Consider the following 21,180-nt stretch of genomic DNA (forward strand, 5'->3'; position numbering starts at 1 on the left):
AAGTAGGTCAGGCAAACTGAGGGGGGAAAGGGAAAGTTATAGCAATGGAGAAGACAGGGTAGTTTTGGGAAATAGTAAGAAGTATCTACCTGGAGAACTGGATGTTGAGACTTTGAGAGACAGAGGGAAGGAGAAGGTGGGGGTGAATAAGTAGGCTTATGGTCATGTCATGGGAAAGATCATAACTTTGGACTTTATTTACTGAGTGATTCACTGAAGTTTTTCACTGAATCACAGTGCCCTAAGACAAGAGTTGGCAAAATTTTTCAGTAGAGGGCCAGTTGGTAAATATGAGGTTTTGAAGGCCATATGGTGTCTACTAATCACCCTGCCCCTGTAGTGTGAAAGCAGCCACTAACAATACATAAATGAATGGGCACGGTTGTAGTCCAATAAAACTCTATTTATGGGCACTGAAATTTGAATTTCATATAATTTTTACATCTCAAAACAGATGATTCTTAATTTTTTTCAACCATTGAAAAAGTGTAAAAAACATTCTTAGCTGAAGGATGGTAAAAAAAAATTTTTTTTTTAAATTAAAAAGAAGAGGTAGGACAGGTTTGGCCTGTGTGCCCGGTCATAGTTTGCTGACGCCTATTCTAAAATGATCAGCTTTATGTTTTTGGATTGCCTCGAGCAAATATGAAAGGAGCAATAGAATACAAAGAGAGAAAGCAAGAAGAGATCTTAGGCGATCATAGCACTGATCCAGGTTGAAGTTGGTTTATTGTAGACAAGAAATTGAAAGTCTTAATTAAGAAAGCAAAACCGTGAACCAGGTGTTACAGAGTTGGACCTATCAGAGAATTAACATGGAGTGATTAGAAAGAGGGCATGATAGAAGTTGGTGGTTCAGGTGGCAAAGAAGGAATTAATGTAGTCCTCAGAGGTAGACTGTATTTCCTGAGACTTGAGATATGCAGCAGGAGGGCTAGGTCAGTTTTGTGGTGGAAATACAAAAGGAGATGCTAGGACCTCAGGGTGGGGAGAGGTTGTGGACAGCTCCAGAGATGCCTAGGGTCAGTGGTTGAGATTAGTACCCAAGGAATGAGTGCTGTTAAGGGAGGAGATGGTTTTCAACCGCTCTTCGGTGGATTGGAAAAGAATCTCAGTGGTGACCATTACAGACTAAATATCAAAACTCTTCCCTCTTTTGGGTTTTATAAGCCCTTGTGTTCTTTAATGATTCTAAGAGAAGAAGAAGTATCTTTTGGAAACAGACTGAGTTGGACTTTCCATTATGTAGGTGGCTAGATCCTGAGCCAGATTAAATTTCAGGAATGTGATTATTTTCTGAACTCTCTCACACTGTGGGCAAATTCACACCAATGACCAATGGAAAATTTGAATTTTTGCTACAAGTATTTTAGCTGAGAGTTTGCACTGCATATTGGTCTATTGATTCTAGTGAGTTGGGATATAATATGGAACAAGCAGATTTCATCCTTAATCAAGTCAAACATTCCAACTACATAACAGCAAAAAAGCATTCCTGCCATTCTGAAAATTCAGTCACTGCATATAAAGTGAGAAAATGAAGATTACCTGATGTAAATATGACCCATCCTGGAGAAAGCAACTCTAAGCATGGGTCCTTCACCCTTTGAATCAAAACAAATCCACCCATGTGAAGGACACTCTGTAACTGAAGCATTTATGTATGAAGCCCAGCAGAGTGCTCCAAATGCCGAGTTTCTCTGTAAGATAATTTATCAGGTAGAAAGGAATTTATAGACATAATGTAAGAGAACACTTGCTGTAGTACATTTGGAACTTTTATTCAATTTGTAGTATTCATTATATTAAAGTTAAATTCAATAGGCTTCATATGAATAAATTCTTTCTGAGATTTTTTTTCAAAAGGCCTATTCAATGAAGTATTACTAATGGCCACTTAATCATCCAACTAAGGCACAGATATGTACTGTGGAAAGTAAAATGGTTTGCTCAAGGCCACTCTATTCATGTAAGCGCTGGAAAGCAAATGGAAATCTTAAGATTCCTAACTTAGCTCTCATCTCTACCATTACTATTGTCTCTCTTTGTTTTTGCTTCCACAATTTATACTAGTGCATGCACCTTTATCATTTTGAGTAATTTTTGATGAAGACAAGAGACAAAATCATTCTGCTTACTATATTTGTTTCCTCTGTACTTGGCATTTTTCATTCCTTCATTCTTTTATTTGAAAATAGTTAATGATTGTCTATCCAGTAACAGACATTGAACTAGATGTTTGAGAAACAAAGATAAATAATAAGAAAGCAAGCCCAAATTTTAGTCTAAAACAGTGGTGTTCATAGTACAGCCAAACATAAGCATCGTTAGCTTCGGCCCAGAACTTGCTAGAAGAGCAAAATCAGGCCCACAACTTCACCCGACAATTTGTGTTTTAACAACCCCTCCAAGTGATTCTGATCTACATACAGGCCAGTGGTCTAAGGAAAGTAAGACAAGCAAATAGAGTTACAAAACATTTCAATAAAGTAAATACAGTTATGTATAAATTTCTCTTGGAGCAGAGAGAAAGAAGTTTCTGATCTCTTCTATATTTAGTGTAGAAAATACATGCTCTATCTAAAAATGCATTATGTCCCTGGCATCCTCCCTTGCATAAAACATTTCAGTGTTCCCTACTGTTTTTCAGGATAGAGTCCAAGATTCCTAACATGCCATTTAAGGGGCCCTAGGATTTGGTCCATCTTCTTTCCAGTCTCATCTCTTGCTACTCCATCATTGTACATGTAGTACAAAGACATGCCATATTATTTTCACCTCCCCAGTGCCCTGAATGTCTTTCTCTCATGCTTCCCTCCAACACTAGACATCATTAGGACTCCCTAAGTAGAAATTCCCTAGGGGAAATCTTTCCTAACTTCCCTACAGCTATCCCAGCTCCAGCTGTGTATAACTCTATCACTGGGTAGAGTTATCACATTGTATCGTTTCTTAGTTTTTCTGTCCATCTCTGTCACATAACTGTTAGTTCCTGCAAACAAGAAAGTTTAGTATTCATTTTTGTGTTCTTAATGCTGATGCATTTTGTGTTCTTAATGCCTGGCACCAAATGGAAGTACAAAAAAGTGTATAATGAATGCATTTTAAGAAAGGAATGTATTTCTTTTACAACAAGCTTCTGTATTATATGGTGAGCCTTTCAGATAGGTTTATTCTTGTTCTTCAGCTCTGGAATTATTAGGGCAGTACATGGGTTGGAAAGTTCCTATGGTTTCAAACTTTTTGAATCATAGATGTTGTTGGAACGTTAATGGAAAACCTTTAAAATAAGAATGTTAAATATTCTCATTGATATAAATGGCAAGAATGCTTATAACTTCCTTTGGAAATTTTTCTGTGGGTATCTGATAAAATGCTTCCCTCTCACTCGTCAGAAGACAACGCCCAGACTGGAGAGGATCATCCTTATCTGAAAAGGACACTGTTAATTGACTTCCTCCCTGTTTTGTCATGTTATACCGATTTTAGGGTTCTGTGCAAGTCAAGATTTTGTCATATTTTCTTAATATTTATCCAAAGATTTAATGGATACCATTATGTGTTAGTGCTAGAGGTAGAAAACAGAGAGCTACAATTAAACCCCATGTATTAGGAATATATGTGAAAGGCATTGAGAATACTATATATATACTACGGATGTTAATGCTACCCATAATCCATGAGGCAGGGACTATAATATCCTTGTTAATAGGGAGATTAAATAATTTGCTTAAGGTCATATGCCTAGTAAGTTACAGAGGCCCAGACGTGAGCTCAGGTGGCTCTGATAGGATTATGCTCTAATAACTGTATATTGTTCTTCTTGGCCCCCTTCTAGGTTTCATGCTGTTAGTTAGATATGTTTAATTCCATTTTCATAGATGCCTCTGTCATCATCTACAAATTTTGGAATGCCTAGGAATTAGATTTCACTTTAGTGTATAAACCTTTAAAGGTAGACACCATTCAGGGGCGCCTGGGTGGCTCAGTCGTTAAGCGTCTGCCTTCGGCTCAGGTCGTGATCCCCGCGTCCTGGGATCGAGCCCCGCATCGGGCTCCCTGCTTGGCGGGAAGCCTGCTTCTCCCTCTCCTGCTCCCCCTGCTTATGTTCCCTCTCTCGCTGTGTCTCTCTCTGTCAAATAAATAAATAAAATCTTTAAAAAAAAAAAAAAAGGTAGACACCATTCATTCCTAAGTTCCTTGTACAAAGAAGCTCCATTACTCTGCTCTGTCAGGTATTAACAGTGACTTTAAAGAATTGTTTAGATGACTGGACACTATAAATTGCTTCAACTCAATTTTCATGCCATTAATTCATTCCACAAACATTGATTAAAGCATGGATGGACAGGATATGTCTAGGACCCGGATCTACGTAGAGAATGAGATAGTGTTTCTCAGAGAGATTGTATCTGATGAACAAAGACAGATAAACAGGTAATTACTACTGAGTGTCTCGGGAACAATAAGCACAGAGAGCTTTAAATACAATAACAGAAAGACACATGACTTACACTTGGGGCTGGAGGAAGAGTTGCAAATGTATTCCCAGAGAAACAAAACAGTTGATATCTTCCACTGAAGGGCCAGTGGAAGTTGTGCTAAGAGAGGAGAAGATTATTTCTGTGTAGATGGAATTACTCTGACAAAAATCTGGAGGCCAAAATTCACATTCATAGTGCATGTGAGCTCTCTCAGCCCAAACAGCTGCCCTGGGATCTAAGAGATGTGTGAATTGTCCCTTAGGCTCTGTTTAGTAGATCATGCAGATTAGCATATATTATCTTTCCCATAAATCCTCTCAGTTTCAGTAAGACCCCTTGTCACACATCATGTGCTTGAGAAACAGTGATAAGGATTTGTGATTATCCTGAAGGACCAATAAAAGTGGGAGCAAAGAGCAAAAGGTCTTTGTCTCTGAGCGTTGACCCCCTTGCTTTCCCCTCTCTTTCACGGCAAAAAAAAAAAAAAAGAAGAAGAAGAAGAAGAAGAAGAAGAGGCAAGGTAGAAGGGTATGCTGAAGATCTTTTACTTTACGAAGAGTTTAGACCCTGTTCTAAGAAAAATGGGAAATCAAGAATGGGAACTCAGAGGATGAACACTTTTTAGAGAGGAAGATGATAAGTCCTGCTTTTGAAAGGTTGAGTCTGTGAAGTTGGTAAAATATCTTACTGTGGATATGGACTGTGCTGGTCACAAAGACATTTACAGAAGACTTAAAGGACAGAAGTATTAGGAAGTGTCTATAGAGTGTCAAATGCTTCCTCTTCTTTTCTTTCTTTTTTTCTTTCTTTCTTTCTTTCTTTCTTTCTTTCTTTCTTTCTTTCTTTTTCTTTCTTTTTCTTTCTTTCAGCAGGTTCCACACCCAGCATGGAGCCCAACACAGGGCTTGAACTCACAACCCTGAGATCAAGACTTGAGCTGAAATCAAGAGTCAGATGCTTAACCAACTGAGCCACCCAGGTGCCCCATGTCAAATGCTTTCTTAAAGCATAAATTATTATCTTTTTGAGTTTAGGGTAAGTCTGAAGTCCAAAATTTCCTTATAACCCTTAAAAATATTGATGCTTAGTACCCACTTAAACTTAGTTTTTTATTTTGGGGGGTGGTTTGAGAGAGAGAGAGCATTGGGGGGGTGGGGAGGCAGAGGCAGAGAGAATCCTAAGCAGGCTCCATGCTCAGTGTGGAGCCTGACATGGGGCTTGATCCTGTAACCCTGAGATCATGACCTGAGCAAAATCAAGTCATATGCCCAACCAACTGAGCCACCCAGGTGCCCCCCCCACTGAAACTTAGTTTTGATGGGCATGATTCCAGCAACTAAAATTATATAATTAAAAATAGATACCCCCACATCTTCAACAAATCAGCCATCCTGCAGGTACCACTGAACAGATATTTTCTTAATGTTTCAGAATTCCTGAGTTCAAATTTTAATTTTCATTGGAAATCAGATTACTGAAATTAATTCTAGAATAGCCTAAATTTAAGAATTTTTTTTTAGTATTTTCCTTAATTGAAACATAATTTATTGTGGAAAGAATGCTATATATGTGCTCACAATATTTCAGAAGATAGTTGGTTTTTTTTTTTTTTTTGCTTACCCTCATAAAGCCTTGATCTCAATGGGATCCATCTTCTTTATTAATCTTAATAAAACTAGTGAAGCAATAGCTGTTCACCAGTTAGAGGGAAAATGTCACCGAATCATCATTCTCTAGCAAGTTATATTGTAATTTACTTTAGTCAACTCTATGTATTAGGTATTTTATTCTGTTATCTCATTGATGATAAATACTGCTTTTAAATGTGGAAGTTGATTCTTCATTTTTTACCATTTTGAATACATGAGTGCTGTCCTATGGATGTGAAGAGCCCCTCGCCGGCTCACATGGTTAATCAGCACACCCAACCGCACACCCAGACTCATCTATTGTTAGTGCTGACTGAGGTTTCTCTGGTCAAATAATAGTCCTGCTGGAGAATACATCAGCATGCATCATATCAAATATTGAAACATGAACAGACTCGAATAATCTCGGTCATAAATACAATTGGTCTGATGAAAATGACTCGATTCAAATCCCTGAACAAAGAGTGTGCATATGCTTTGCAAGTCTCAAATAAAATTTCATTCAGTCCACAGTAAAAAAAAAAAAATAATAACACTTGAGGGACTTTTATGTTCATTGGGCAGTCATTTAGATGAAAGCAACCAAAAGTGAAAAGCACAGCCCTAGAAAATGCCATTGAATTTGAAATCTCTCTGGGTTTGATCGGAACCTTTTAAAGCCCCTTTTCAGGGCTATATCAACCTAATACTCAAAAATGTAGCAAAAAAACAAAGTAACATAATCAGAGAGGGTATTAGAAGGTCTGTTAACAAAGTAGCTCAGACACATCAGTTGAGGGGAAACAGCTGTGGATGCTGAAACCCTTAATAAATTAACCCTCCTGTTGCTATTTACAAGAACTCTCTGTCATCGTGACTGTTGTGTCTGTCATTTGCACCTGGTATGAGAGTCTTTTGGAGCAACCCCATATCATTTACATGCAGTCAAGAGCCATTGCATTGTAGAAACATTATTTCTAAATGCTGACTCCTTTGAATTATAAAAAAGACAACATTTGGGTACATATTGAAATAAATAACACATTACATTGAAATTTATTAACTGGGAGATATGCATAATCTTATTTCTTTTTAGTTCCTATGTTTTCTGACTGGTGATGCTTAATTAGTCCTAGTCATTGTCATATCTGTGATTTAGGATGTCACTCAAATGTAGGTCTCTGCTCTGAATGAATGCTGTTAATCATATATATACATATAACATTATATGCATATAATGTTTTCTTTTCTTTTTCTGCTTTTCTCCATGATGGACTTAGTTTACTAAGAAGAAGTAAGCTTCCTCTGTTCTTTTTTCAAAGGCTCTCCTTTAGCAAGGCAATTACCTGGTCAATCAGTTACAAAGCCCCTGGGGTGCCTGGGTGGCTCAGTCGGTTAAGCATCTGCCTTCTGCTCAGGTCATGACCCCAGGGTTCTGGAATGCAGTCCCGTGGCAGGCTCCCTGCTCAGGGAGGAATCTATTTCTCCCTCTCCCTCTGCCCCTCCCCCCTGCTCATGCTCTCTCCCTCTCCCTCTCTCTCTCTCTCAAATGAATAAGGTCTTTAAAAAAAAGTTAAAAGCCCTTTGGACAACAAGGAACCTTTCAACTCAACCTCAGATAATTATTAGGAATAGACTGATTGGACGTACACCTTTTGCACCTGATTATCCAAATTTCTGGAGCAGGAAGAAGATGATAAAGAAGGATGCTGGGAGAAAAAGAAAATGATGACAGCGAGGGAGGCAGGCAAATACCTAACATATGCCAATAGTACCTTCCGTGTTCATGGTTCCCTTAGATATGTCGTCCTTTTTGGCTGGCCTCCCAAGGACATTTATTGTTTTCCAGTTATCCTCCAACTCAGGCCCTGCTTGGCAGCCTTGGAGCTGCATCCACAAAGGCCCCTTCACTTTGTATTATACTCCTTTAGTCTACAAATAAAAAAACATGGCCCATCACAAAGCTTCTGACTTCTGAATGAGATTTCTGCTCTTGGCAACAAGCCTCTAGGGAACCTCTGCCTCTGGAAGCATAATCCCCTAAAGATCTGATGCTACATCCTTGAAACATAAATTTCTCTTTAATTTGAAATCCTTCTAGAGAATAATTTCTGCTCAGGAGCGCAGCATGCATGTACGTTGTAGATAAGGCCACTTCCGTTGGTGAAAGTGGCCAAGATATTCATGCCAAGGAAAGCCAGATAAATGGTTTTCAGGGACCTGCTTTACATTCTCTTTTCTTGAGTTTTTATTTACCATTGGCAAATGTCTGTGGTTACTGGGGAATGTAGGATTGCTTCCCAGGAGACCCGGAGTACTACCCTGCTCCTAATTTTGGATCTGACATGCCCAAAGCTCAACCAAATCCTGAGGGAGGAAGACCCTCACAGAAGGAAAATTTCACCTCCCAGTGTTTCCCACAACTCATGAGCACATACTAACTGGCCCAACGCAAACAATTTATCTTCGCATGTTCTCAAAGTAAGAAGCTCTAACCTTTTTGTCCGAGGTAAACGAGGATGGTCAGTCACCCTCTTTGTGTTTTCCCTTCTCAGTCAGCTCTCTGTTCCTCCATTCCCTCCCTAACAGCTTTGATGTACTGGAAATCCACAGCAGCTGAGTTTTTCTATAGCTACCAGACTTTTCACAGAGCAAACACCTGTCACCTTTGTCTCCTAATGAGCCTGGTTCCCCTGGGCAGTGATTTGTTCCTCTCTTCTTTTCCCGGAGGACCAAATAGCCCAGGCCAGCCTTGACTGCCTGGTTCTTCCTTGAGGCACAAATGGCACAAAATACCCACCCCAAAGCAGAAATAAGTGGAGACCGACATAAAGCTTACTTTTGGTAACATGGCAGCTGCTGCTGACTGCTTTTGAAGCTGATTGTTAGTGTGAACGTTGTTTTGCATAAAGTTATGTATTAACTGGGCTAGAAACTTCCAGCCCCCTGTAAATCTTGCTTTCTTACAGATGATTTTCCTCCTTAGAAACCTTTATGACCCAAAAGAGATCTGGAGATACCACACAAACGGTAGGAAATATCTGCAAATGCCCTTCCAAATGGTTGACGGTGTCCCTGAATCCTCAGCCCAAATTACTTTAGGTTATTTCTTATTCCTTTGACTACTAAGTTATAGAGAACAAAGCTGTACTCAATATTCTTTTCCTCCAATTCAAGATAATAGTTTACTCTCCATATCATTCAATCAGGTATATGCATCACAGTGACAACTGAAAATCACTGGGGGACATTGGTGATTACCCACCCGCTCTCAACCCCAACAAAGAAAAAATAACTGGTCTTAATAATTTGTAATCCACCCTTAATTTACTTACACGGTTTTATTTCCAACTACTTGCTAATCCCTTTTACACTTTAACCGGGCACTCTCACTGATCTAGAAAGAAACACTCATTTCCTAATCTCTACTCATGCTGTTGCTACCGTTAGACTATTCTGTTCTCTTTGCTGATACCCACACCTCAGCTCAGGTCATTACTGCTACTATGACACTGTACTGCTAATCCTACTCCTACTAATACTGCTGCTCCTAATAAAACTGGGACTACACCAACAACTACTACTTCTGCTAGTAAATCAACATCATTAGTAAGTCCCTTTGATGAGCCTGACCCTATATTGAGCACTTCGCAATAACTGTCTCATTTGAATCTTCACCATAACTCAACAAGTGACTATTAATTCTATTTCATGGATGAGGAAATTGAGTCATGAGATATTGAACAATTGTGTCCAAAATCACCAAGAAAATTGGTGGTAAGAATTGATTCAATCCCAGGTCTTTTTGGCTTTGAAATGCACATGCTTAGATGGATCTAGAGAGTATAATGCTAAATGAAGTAAGTCAGTCAGAGAAAGACAAATACCATATGATTTCACTCCTGTGTGGAATTAAGGAACAAAACAAATGAACAAAGGAAAAAAAAAAAAAGAACACAGGCTCTTAACGATGAGAACTGATGGTTACCAGAGGGCATGTGGGGTGAGGGGGGAGGAGATAGGTGAAATAGGAGAAGGAGATTGAGAGTATACTTCTCATGATGAGCAATGAGTAATGTATAGAATTGTTGAATCACTAGATTGTACACGTGAAACTAATAGAACATGGTATGTTAACTATATTGGAATTTTTAAAAATCGAAGCCACCTTAAGTTTTAGATATTTGGTTGAGTACTTTTAATAAAACTTAATTGGAAAAAAACCAAAACCTCATGTGCTTAAAAACTCCCAAGTGTTGCTCTGCCCAGGGAGATCTTCCTTGATAATTTCAGTCTACGTTGATTCTCTTTCCTCTCTGGCTCTTATAAACAGTAATAATATGTCATTTAATATTATTTTACCAAGTGGCATGCACATATATTTTCATTCATTGGAATAGTAAGAGGTATGTTTCTTTCCCTACATTTGGGCCAATGATAAGCACATAATTGAAGCTTAATAAATATCTCTTGAATTGATTTAATTATTGGACCTCTATGGCTACCTTAACAAAATAAGCAAATTATTTCTAACATTATTTTTTTAATTCAAAAGACATAGGATGTTTCTGACAAATGAAAGGACAATGACCTACTATAATTAATATATATTTTATGGGCTTAATGAAAGACTTATAATTCATATAATTATGGAGTAAAATCTCAGTATGTTACAAATAATAAAAATTTGAAAGCATGTGACAATAAAATGTTAAGGATAAATGACCCCCTATAATCATCTGCCTGTTGGTCAACATCCTTGGGATTATCTGTTCCTTTTTTTTAAAGTTCTCCAGAAATACTCAATATAACCGTCCCTTTGAATTTGCAAGGCTGATGGAGCATGATGTCCCCACCATTGCCTCTGCAACTCCACTCCTCTTTATTACTGCATGACTAGCTGATTGGCCTTTTCCCTAGTGCACTTTTCTCTTCCAAATACAAGCCCCTTAGGTTGTTTATCTTCAGATACAGTGGGCCATTGTTCTTAGCAAATGATTCAGTTTTCAAGTCTCCTTTGTATTGCCACCCTTCAGCATGACTCTGCTGAACACTTATTGAGTGCCTGTTTGTATAAGGCATTTTACTACTTAACTTCTGATAGCCTAGAAAGGGAGAGAGCTAAGGAAGTAAGAATAACAAGAGTTGATGAGAGAAGTAGTGTTATTTTACTTACTAGTCATTATGGAAACAGAACAGAGGCATTATATGCTTTTTTAAAATGATACTTGAAAAAAATACATAGGTTCCAAAATATAAAAACACAACTGCAAAACTCAAATAAGTCAATCTTTACTAGATACTTAGAGAACATACTTTTCTGTAAGTAGCGATCAGTTCATATGTCGTGATGAGTTCGTGTGTCTTGAGCAGTAGTGCCCTGGGTTTAAATCCTGATTCTGTTATTCAGGGACACGTTATCACCTCACTTTTTCCTTGTTGGTGGAATATGGATAATCATAACACTTTTAAGATGGTTGTGACAATTAAATAGGCATAATGTGTTCCAACGATGGTGTCTGTCAATAGGTGAGTGCTCCAAAAGGGTAGCTATTCTTAAATCATGCCAACTTGACAGGATGAGGGTACGTTTTAGTGCTGGGGATAATATAGGGTGGGGCCACCCAGTAGAAGACTGCCCACAGCCCTGGGAGTCTTGGAATATCTTCTGCCACTGTAGACGTGTCCGTGTCTTCCACAGGGGACCCTGGAATGTGGGTTCTGCTTAGGCACATCAGAGGAAGACTGAAAGGGAGGGAGAAGCTTGAGCTGAGGCTGAGCCTTCTCTCATTTGCCTTTTTGATACTTGTGTGATTCCTTGTTCCCAGGTCAGAAAAATAAAAATAAGAGGGCGCTGGAAGAACTATTGCTTTTCTCTGTTTATCAGTGAGATAAATATGCCTTTCTATCATGCTTTTAGAACTGTGCCTGACTTATTTATTTATTTACTTACATACTTATTTATTTTTGGACATTTTCCCCAGGCTTTTTTTTTAAGAGTTGTTTTTTCCTCAGGCCTTTGCCATAGTATTTTGTCTTCTTGGGTTCCTTCTGAGAGTGTAGGTTAATAGCAATCATTTTTTCTTCTTCTTCTTTTTTTTTTTTTAAATAAGTCATTCTTCTTAAACTTTAAAATTTGCTTACATTAAAAAAATTCTTGTTCTTCCTTTAATAGTTCAGTAAAACGAATTGGAAAGCTTCGTATAGAATGAAAACTTCTTGCAGAAGGGCAAACAAGCTTATCATGTAGCTAGAAGTAGCTATAGTTATCATTAAAATTCAACTTATTTTCTTTCTCTGGAATGAAAAGCACAAGGTCATACAATAATATTAATTCTTAAGTGATTCTTAACACATAAAAACATTTTCAGTAAAGTATCTTGCATTCATGGCCTCTATTTAATGGCAATGTGAAAGCTTGACAGCTAGAAACGAGCTGTATTTTGGTTGCCTAAAAATACTAAGAATTTTGGAGATGTCATTTCTGTGCTCAGGCTCTTTGCTCATGCTAAAGACCAAAAACCTCCCTACATGCTTCACTGGCAAGAGTGAATGGCATTATTTTTAGAACCTGAAAATAATTATATAGTGTGTTAAGCCTGGACTCCTGCACATGGAAACGGCCCCATGCAATGGGAGACTCGGTTTTGTCAAAAGCTAAAAAAAAAAAAAAAAAGCTTATTTGATATTGCAATTAGAATATAGAGAAGGGAAAAGATGCTTTCCTTTGTAATAAATCCATTTGGGACTTTTTTTTTTTTCAGGTTAAAGATCATATTAATACCTGTTTAATGTCCTTATGTAAGATATAATAAAGTTTTGGAAATACAGGTTTTGGAGTCAAACAATATTAATTTCAGTTCAATGTTTTATCTCTTAATTAAGCTTTTCAGTATCTCCCAGTGTAAGTTCCCACACTTGTAAAATTAAGTTGATAATACATAGTTTAACTGTAAGGATTAAAGGAGAAATTTGTGAAACACTTAATATCATTTTTGAAGCATATTAGGCCAGGAAATATTTGTGACTTTCCTCCCTTCTCCTAAAGCATAATTCTGAGTTTATTTCCTTCCTCCAGAAATTCTGACTACTCATCGATTATCAAATGTCTGTATTTTCTTTTGAAGTTGGTGACAGAGAAAGGGATGGGAAGAACCCGAGACCCTGAATAGACCATTATATCCTTCCTCAAGTCACCCTTGTCCTAGAGGTCATTCAGAAGACAAGGCCGTGCTCACGCCTGCCCCTTACTACTGAGGCTTTGGCCCTAAACCACAGTGCAGTCCCAAGGGTGACCTCAACTCCGCCATGTGGGGGACTCTTCTTCATAGTCCAGGGGCATAGGAAGCACCTCCTTGGTTTCTTTTCTCCTAACACTTATGTGAATCTTGCCTTCCTTTGGCAAGCAGCAAATGGTGGAGAAAGTTCTGAATAAGGATAATATTCAACGAGAAGGGAATGCTTCTTCCCCACTCCTGAAGAAAGTGCTGTTGGCAGAACCCTTCTGCCTCTCTCCACCCTCTAACTACCTCTTCCCCAATGGGGTTTGGGACAAAAGACTGAACTTGCACAGATCAATCAACTCTGACCTCTCACTCTTCCTTTTGGAAACCAGCTGCCGCCAGGAAGTATACACTCCCCTCTGTTCCTCCATGCAGCATGTTTTGCAGGGGCAGGGCCCAGTGGAAGTTCAGTGGTGGCCGAGCATTGCCTGTGATCAAGTCTGTCTAAATCTGAGGATTGAAGAATTCTTAATCTCAGGAAACAAACTGAGTGTTGCTGGAGTGGTGGGGGATGGGAGGGATGGGGTGGCTGGGTAATGGACATTGGGGAGGGTATGTGCTATGGTGAGCTCTGTGAATTGTGTAAGACTGTTGAATCACAGACCTGTACCTCTGAAACAAATAATACATTATATGTTTTTTTAAAAAAAAAGAATAAGAAGATAGAAGGAAGGAAAAAATGAAGGGGGGGAAATCGGAGGGGGAGACAAGCCATGAGAGACTATGGACTCTGAGAAACAAACTGAGGGTTCTAGAGGGGAGGGGAGGTGGGGGGATGGGTTAGCCTGGGGATGGGTATTAAGGAGGGCACGTACTGAATGGAGCACTGGGTGTTATACGCAAACAATGAATCATGGAACACTACATCAAAAACTAATGATGTAATGTACAGTGATTAACATAACATAATAAAAATAAATAAATAAATCTGAGGATCGATACAAGGAAGTACCTTGTTGCCATGCACCTAAGCCATATTTTCCAATATCATCTATAATATTAATAAGGTGGCTTCCGCCCCCCTCCCCACCCACCATTTGCCACTTGAACTCCTTCTTGGTTCAGAGGTTTTAGTCGTGAATCAGGTACTTCTTGTGGTTGCCTCATGTCCTTTCAGTGAACCTTCCATAGTAGCCAGCTTTCTGTACACGTACCCTGAAAGCAGTACACCTCAGCTGGATTTCTCTCTCACTCCCTGCCCCGGGGCTTCTCAAACTCCAGTTTGGTATGCCTGTGAAAACCTCCCTAGCGCTCAAGTGTGCATGGCACGCATGTATGCCTGGCACGCTTGCGTGTACAACCCAGAAGTGCAAGGGGGTCAACACTCCTTGACCAGTGTGGGGACAGGAGCTTCTCTCCAGTGCACATTTCCAAGGTGGATGCTACATGAATCTGCAAAAGGTCCCATTGAAGTCAACTCCCATTTGCTCAGTCATGAACGGCTCCAGAATGCACTATTGTATTGGCTTTCTCTCTCTGTTGTGGTTTCAGTCCCCATCCTTCACTACCATTCCCAGGAATCACTTCCCAGAAATGAATTATCTGCTTGCAAGCCCACGTTTCAGGCTCTTCTGTCAGGAAGCCACCTAGGCTGAGAGAAGTTGGAAAGCAGAGAGTTGGTCATGCCTTTCCTCCCCCACAACATCTCGGATAACCAGGGAGCTTGAGAAACAGGATAGAGTGGAATTTGAGGATCATAACAAAAAATGTGCATCTTGGTGAGGATTTTTCTCCCACCTTGGCTGATCACTGAACCTTGGTTGTTCTATTCATGAGCAAAGGCAATTTTAATAGTGGTCAAGTCAGCCTTAGGGGAGCACACTCAAGTCTTGGACTGCTTTGGTTTCACCTGGAAATATGCAGGTACAAATTTTCCTAAGCTGGTGTGGCCTGAGAGTTTTGATAAAGAACTTTTGAAGAACTTTTGGATAACAGAGGCCAAAGAAACATTTTCTATTTAACTATGATATTTAAAAATTAGGTAAACCAGAGTAACTAAACAGTAACAAAATTTTCTCTGGGCCACAAGAGTTCTATTGTGTAAGCTTCTAAGCTTTAAGTCATTTGAGCCAGACTTGGGTAGAAAGGAGAGAGGTGCTGTCCTAGATTCTGTGCCACTGTCCTGTGCTTTCAACTGCATTTAGGACCCAGGAAAGAAACCACAAAGGACAGAGGCAGATTTATCCTGAAGCTAATTAAGTATTTGCTTCAGGGCCCTCTACTGCAAGGACCCCTTCCAATATGCTTATATGATTATGTTTTCAGGGAATCTGAGAATTAAGATATTTTCACTACAGTTGCTTAAAGAAATGTTTCTTTCAACGAAGGGCTGCAGGCTGTTTTGGAATCTGGCTTAGGGTAACTGATTTGGAGAAACATTAGAATTGGATTTAGTGAGATATACTTATGTGGTTTACTGTCACTTTCAACGAAGTTATTGTTTGTCATCCCTGAGTAGAAAAAGCTTCTGGGAATTCTTCAGTGCTCATTGTCCCAACTCACTGAGCAATGCTAGACAAAGGTGCAGACCCAAATTTCATATTATGATATGAACAGAAACATGTGGGCAGTGGAAGAGAAAATTTGACATGTGAACCATTCCTCTACCTATACACATAGAAAATTATGCATGGTTATTCCTTTCTCATCAATGCTGGTCATATGGAAGTTGCCATTCATCAGAAATATATTTCATAAAGTAGGTATATATTCATAAACATACTAATCAATATTTTTCTTTTATTGACAGCATTCAGGTAGAAAATATTATAACAGAATTCATCTTTGTAGACCACAACTCTGTAGCTATATGATGAATAGTAAATACATCTATGTGTGTGTGAAGTAAAAAATTTGATGGGTCCTGACTATTAATAATTTTAAAAAATTGATCAACCTAAAGAAAAGGCTGAATTATCTTCCTATATCCCTATATTCTCTATAAAAAAATCCTGTATGAAGAGGTGATCAAAGAGTATGCAGATAAAAATGTAAGAGAAAATTATTACCAAGATGTTTTAAGCAATTAATAAAATATATTATTTTTTTGAACTTGGTGATATTTGTCAGATTTTAAAGTTTGTAATTTACTGTGTTTTTTTTTCCCTATTCCAAATAACTAAGTATTTTTCTTACCTACTTTTATATTCAAAATTTCGTGTTCTTTTTCTTAAAAGGGGGTCCAGAAAATGGTATTAAGCTTTAAACCTGACAAACCTGATTTCGGCCCCAGGTTGGTGGGCCAATTCCTAGCATTCAAGCCATTTGTTTACAGACTCAAGGATTTCTCCAGTTATGCAGTGCCAAGTTGGTTTTGGACTTGATGATTATTTTTTCTGACTATGGCTTAAATTTTGGAGATACAAAATGTTAATTCACTCAGGGAGGGATATTCTATGTCCATACTAAATGAATAAATAAAAGGGAACAGTGGGTTCTCTCAGAAAGAGATATGTCATCTTGTGTTAAAGTACAGAACTAAAAATAACTAAAGCAACAAAGAGTCTTGGGCCTGGAATGCCTTGGTTCTAGGAATTAGTTTTATTCAGGAAATCTAGGAGAAACCAGAGTACTTTGAAGTACATCCTTCAGTCTTAGTATCAGAAGAAGAGCAGCAGGGTAAGAACAAAGAATTAAGCTAGAGGGAGAATTCCTCCTTCCTTAGGAGGAAGTTGAAATTTTAATGGGAGATTCCGGTGATAGGAATGGAAAAATGAGTTCACAAAGCCTAGGAGGGAGGAAGATAAAAGCACATGGAGATAGGTCTGCTTCTAACAGTTCTTGAAATGTGTTTTAGAAATGGGGCTGATATTTTACTCACTGTTTGACTGAACATTGTGCTGGGCTCTTAAAGAATCTAGCAGAGAAAGAGAGACAAGGTCTCAGAAAGCTTCCTGGAATAAACTTCCCCAGAGGGATAGAGATCCAGGAAAAGACAATATAGAAGGAAACTTTGTCAAAGCCACAATTAACATCCATAGTAAGAGTTATCTGGAAATTACCCCTTAAAGCATCTGCCAGCTATTCAAAGTTGTTAAAATAAATTGGGCTGGACTGCAAAAGGAAGACCAGAAAAGTATCATAAAATATTCAAAGCGTTACAGAGGATCAAAGTGAAATGAAGTTCTTACTGTGTGTGGGGAAGCAACACACAGTATTGCCTGTGTCCTGGGAGTCCCTGATTAAGACATTTATGTAACTGAGATTCCAAGAGAAGATGCAGCAAAGTTATTCAAGGAGAGCTGAGCTGGCAAATAATAGATCAAGTTCAGGCCTTGGACAGATGTTGGTCTGATGGGAGAATTCTTCCTGAGTGAGAATATCCAATTCATAGACATGGAGGTAGCCAAGATTTATTTGAAAAATAGTTGCTCTGGCAAGTCCAGAGCTCACTCATTTCCTATTTCTTATTATGAAAAATTGTTAGACAAATAAATGTCTGTCCAAAAAGCAAAGTAAAAGTGAAAGAAAACAAGACCTTGAGATTCTGTAAATGGTACTAATTTTATACTGGTTAGAGAAGGAAAGGATCCATTTAAGAAGCAGATTTAACTTTATGAAAAGAATTGAGAGATGGTTAAGGCAAAAAGAGATAAAATAACAAGAGAAATGCTATTCGTGTCCAGCACATGAAAAATGTGAGAAATTTCCATGTCTTAGGAGCACAGAGCCTGGATATTAGCCTAACCTAGACCTCCGGAGGTACATACTAAAGAAGCCTCAAAAGAAGCTTCAGGGTTTGAATCTATTGACGATGATTATTCTGCTGAGACAAATGTGGAAATAATGGAGAAATCTTCCAGAAGGCACGTTTCTTTGACTTAAACTATTCCACAGCAAAAGGCATTGTCAAAGACTTCTGTAGCACAATGGAAAATACTGGAACACAATAATATAGTGGAGTCTATGTGAGTAGGTATAGCTTATACTCATTTCAGTATTGGAGGGCCAGACATACCAGGATCAATAAGCAAATGGAAATTAAGAAATACTAAATATGCAGAAAAGATACCTCAATTTAATACCTGATAACTAGGACTACTGCCACAAAAATTTCTAAACTTTGTGAAAGGCAGTGATATCAAAAATGTCACTCTCCGAGAGAGAAAACTATATGCCTGGGTGGATCTTCCCGCCAGTTGTGGATATAGTCATAGTGCCAAAATTAATTTCTTTTTTTTTTTTTGGTTTTTATTTATTTTATTCATAAGAGGCAGAGAGAGGCAGAGAGAGAAGCAGGCTCCCCGCCGAGCAGGGAGCCCCATGTGGGACTCAATCCCAGGATCCTGGGATCATGACCAGAGCCAAAGGCAGATGCCCAACCATCTGAGCCACCCAGGCGCCCAAAATTAATTTCTTGATGAGAAATTTCTTCCAACTATGTGTAAGGACCCTAGGTGTAGACCCTGGACAGCTGACCACAGACTGATGAACACCCATGTGAGGTTGAAATTCACAAGGGGTTCTCCCTCTCTCTTCCGTTCCTCATGAATGATTGATTGCATTTCTGCTATGGTCTTTGAAAACACTAAAGACTGGGTTTAGGGAACTGCATCAAGCCTGAGTATTGGCTTATTTCATAAATTTTGGGGATCAAGAAGTGCTAGAACATTTGATGTCCTATTAACTTTTTGGATTCTTTCCTCTGAGGTCCTGAAGGAGCTCTGTCATTTCTAGTAGGAGAAAGCATTCGCTTGGGCTGCTAAATAATCACCATGAAACCTTACTGGCTAAGACTGAGTAGAAAAGGAAGTTAGGAAGCATGAATTCTGGACTTTAATTTATTTGAATTTTAATTCATAGGGACAAGTATATTTGATTTTAAATTTTAACTCCTTTAGGGCGCGTGGGTGGCTCAGTCGGTTAAGTGTCTGCCTTCGGCTCAGGTCATAATCCCGGAGTCCCAGGATTGAGTACTGCATAGGGCTCCCTGCTTGGTAAGGAGTCTGCTTCTCCCTCTGACCCTCCCCCCTCTCATGCTCTCTCTCTCAAATAAATAAATAAAATCTTTAAACAAAAACAAAACCAAAAATAACTCCTTTGGACTTTAACTTATGGCTTTTGTATTTTCATTTCTTTGAAAGTTTAGCCCACAAGGGCAAGACAATTTGATTTCTGAATTTGTGTTTTTAGACTAAAACTTCCAGTGAGATTAAATTTTGAAACTTAATCTTTCCCCAGGAAATTCATAATAGGCAAGGTTTATATTGAAATTCTGGTCATCTCTATGTTGTTAGTAATTTTATTTTATACTATCTCTTTATCTCCTTGTAGAACCTTGATTAGTTATTAGAAAGCAGAGTTTGACAAAATTTGGGACAGACTATTGAGTAGAGAATGGCCTTAGAGTTACTGAATTAACTTACTGTTATGACAAATTTCAGAACATCAAAGGGCCAAGTATATGCTGGCCATTTGAGAATTTACAATAAAATATTTAAAGTCAACTCCTAAATTTAAGGGACTCCAAAGTTTAGATAAATTTCTTAATGTGGGGGCGCCTGGGTGGCTCAGTCGTTGGGCGTCTGCCTTCAGCTTGGGTCATGGTCCCAGGGTCCTGGGATCGAGTCCCACATCGGGCTCCCCGCTCGGCGGGAAGCCTGCTTCTCCCTCTCCCACTCCCCTTGCTTGTGTTCCTGCTCTCGCTATCTCTCTCTCTGTCAAATGAATAAATAAAATCTTTAAAAAAAAAATTTCTTAATGTGAATTTCAGATTTTATAAATCTGAATCTTCTTTTTTTTTAAAAGATTTTATTTATTTATTTGACAGAGAGAGAGAGCGCGAGAGAGGGAACACAAGCAGGGGGAGTGGGAGAGGGAGAAGCAGGCTTCCTGTGGAGCAGGGAGCCTGATGTGGGACTCGATCCCAGCACCCTGGGATCAGGACCTGAGCCGAAGGCAGACGCTTAACGACTGAGCCACCCAGGCGCCCTGAATCTTCTTAATCTATAGGGTAATCCAGAAGAAATGAAATAAACATTAAATCATAGCCTGAACCTATAACAATCAAAACAACTTGGAATGACTAATGCCATGTAAGAAGTAGTACAAACAAATGAATAATGTGCATATCCGACTAAAAAAAAAACACAACTTGATCTTGGTTTTTGTTAGTGACATAAAGGTTGATGCAGATGGTCCCCAAGTTTGCATTATTCCAATTAAAAGTGTTCCACAGGGGCGCCTGGGTGGCTCAGTCGTTAAGCGTCTGCCTTCGGCTCAGGTCATGATCCCGGGGTCCTGGGATCGAGCCCCGCATCGGGCTCTCTGCTCCGTGGGAAGCCTGCTTCTCCCTCTCTCACTTCCCCTGCTTGTGTTCCCTCTCTCACTGTGTCTCTCTCTGTCAAATAAATAAATAAAATTTAAAAAAAAAAAAATAAAAAAAAATAAAAAAAAAAATAAAAGTGTTCCACAATATATTTTTTAAGAATCACACTCATGTTTTGTTAAAGCTCATGATTCTAATAAAGAAAATTTGCAGTTATCAATAAGGACAACATGGAAAAGAACTATTTCATCTAATAACATATTTGGAAAATTGAAAAACAAATTGTGGTAATCAGTGTCCATAAAACAAAAAAAAAATCTTACAAAGTGCCATAAGAATTTTTAACACTATTTGATAGATGGTTGAAAGACAATCAAGCATTTTCAGATATATACTATTTAATAGAACGTAAAGAAAGAATAATATCAAAATGAACATAAAATTGTAATCTAGATATGTAAGTCTTTTTGGATGCAAAACATTTATCTACAGTAATGAGATAACACTTCTCAGATAAC

The sequence above is a fragment of the Neomonachus schauinslandi genome, chromosome 5, assembly GCF_002201575.2.
Source record: "Neomonachus schauinslandi chromosome 5, ASM220157v2, whole genome shotgun sequence".
Lineage (NCBI taxonomy): Eukaryota > Metazoa > Chordata > Mammalia > Carnivora > Phocidae > Neomonachus > Neomonachus schauinslandi.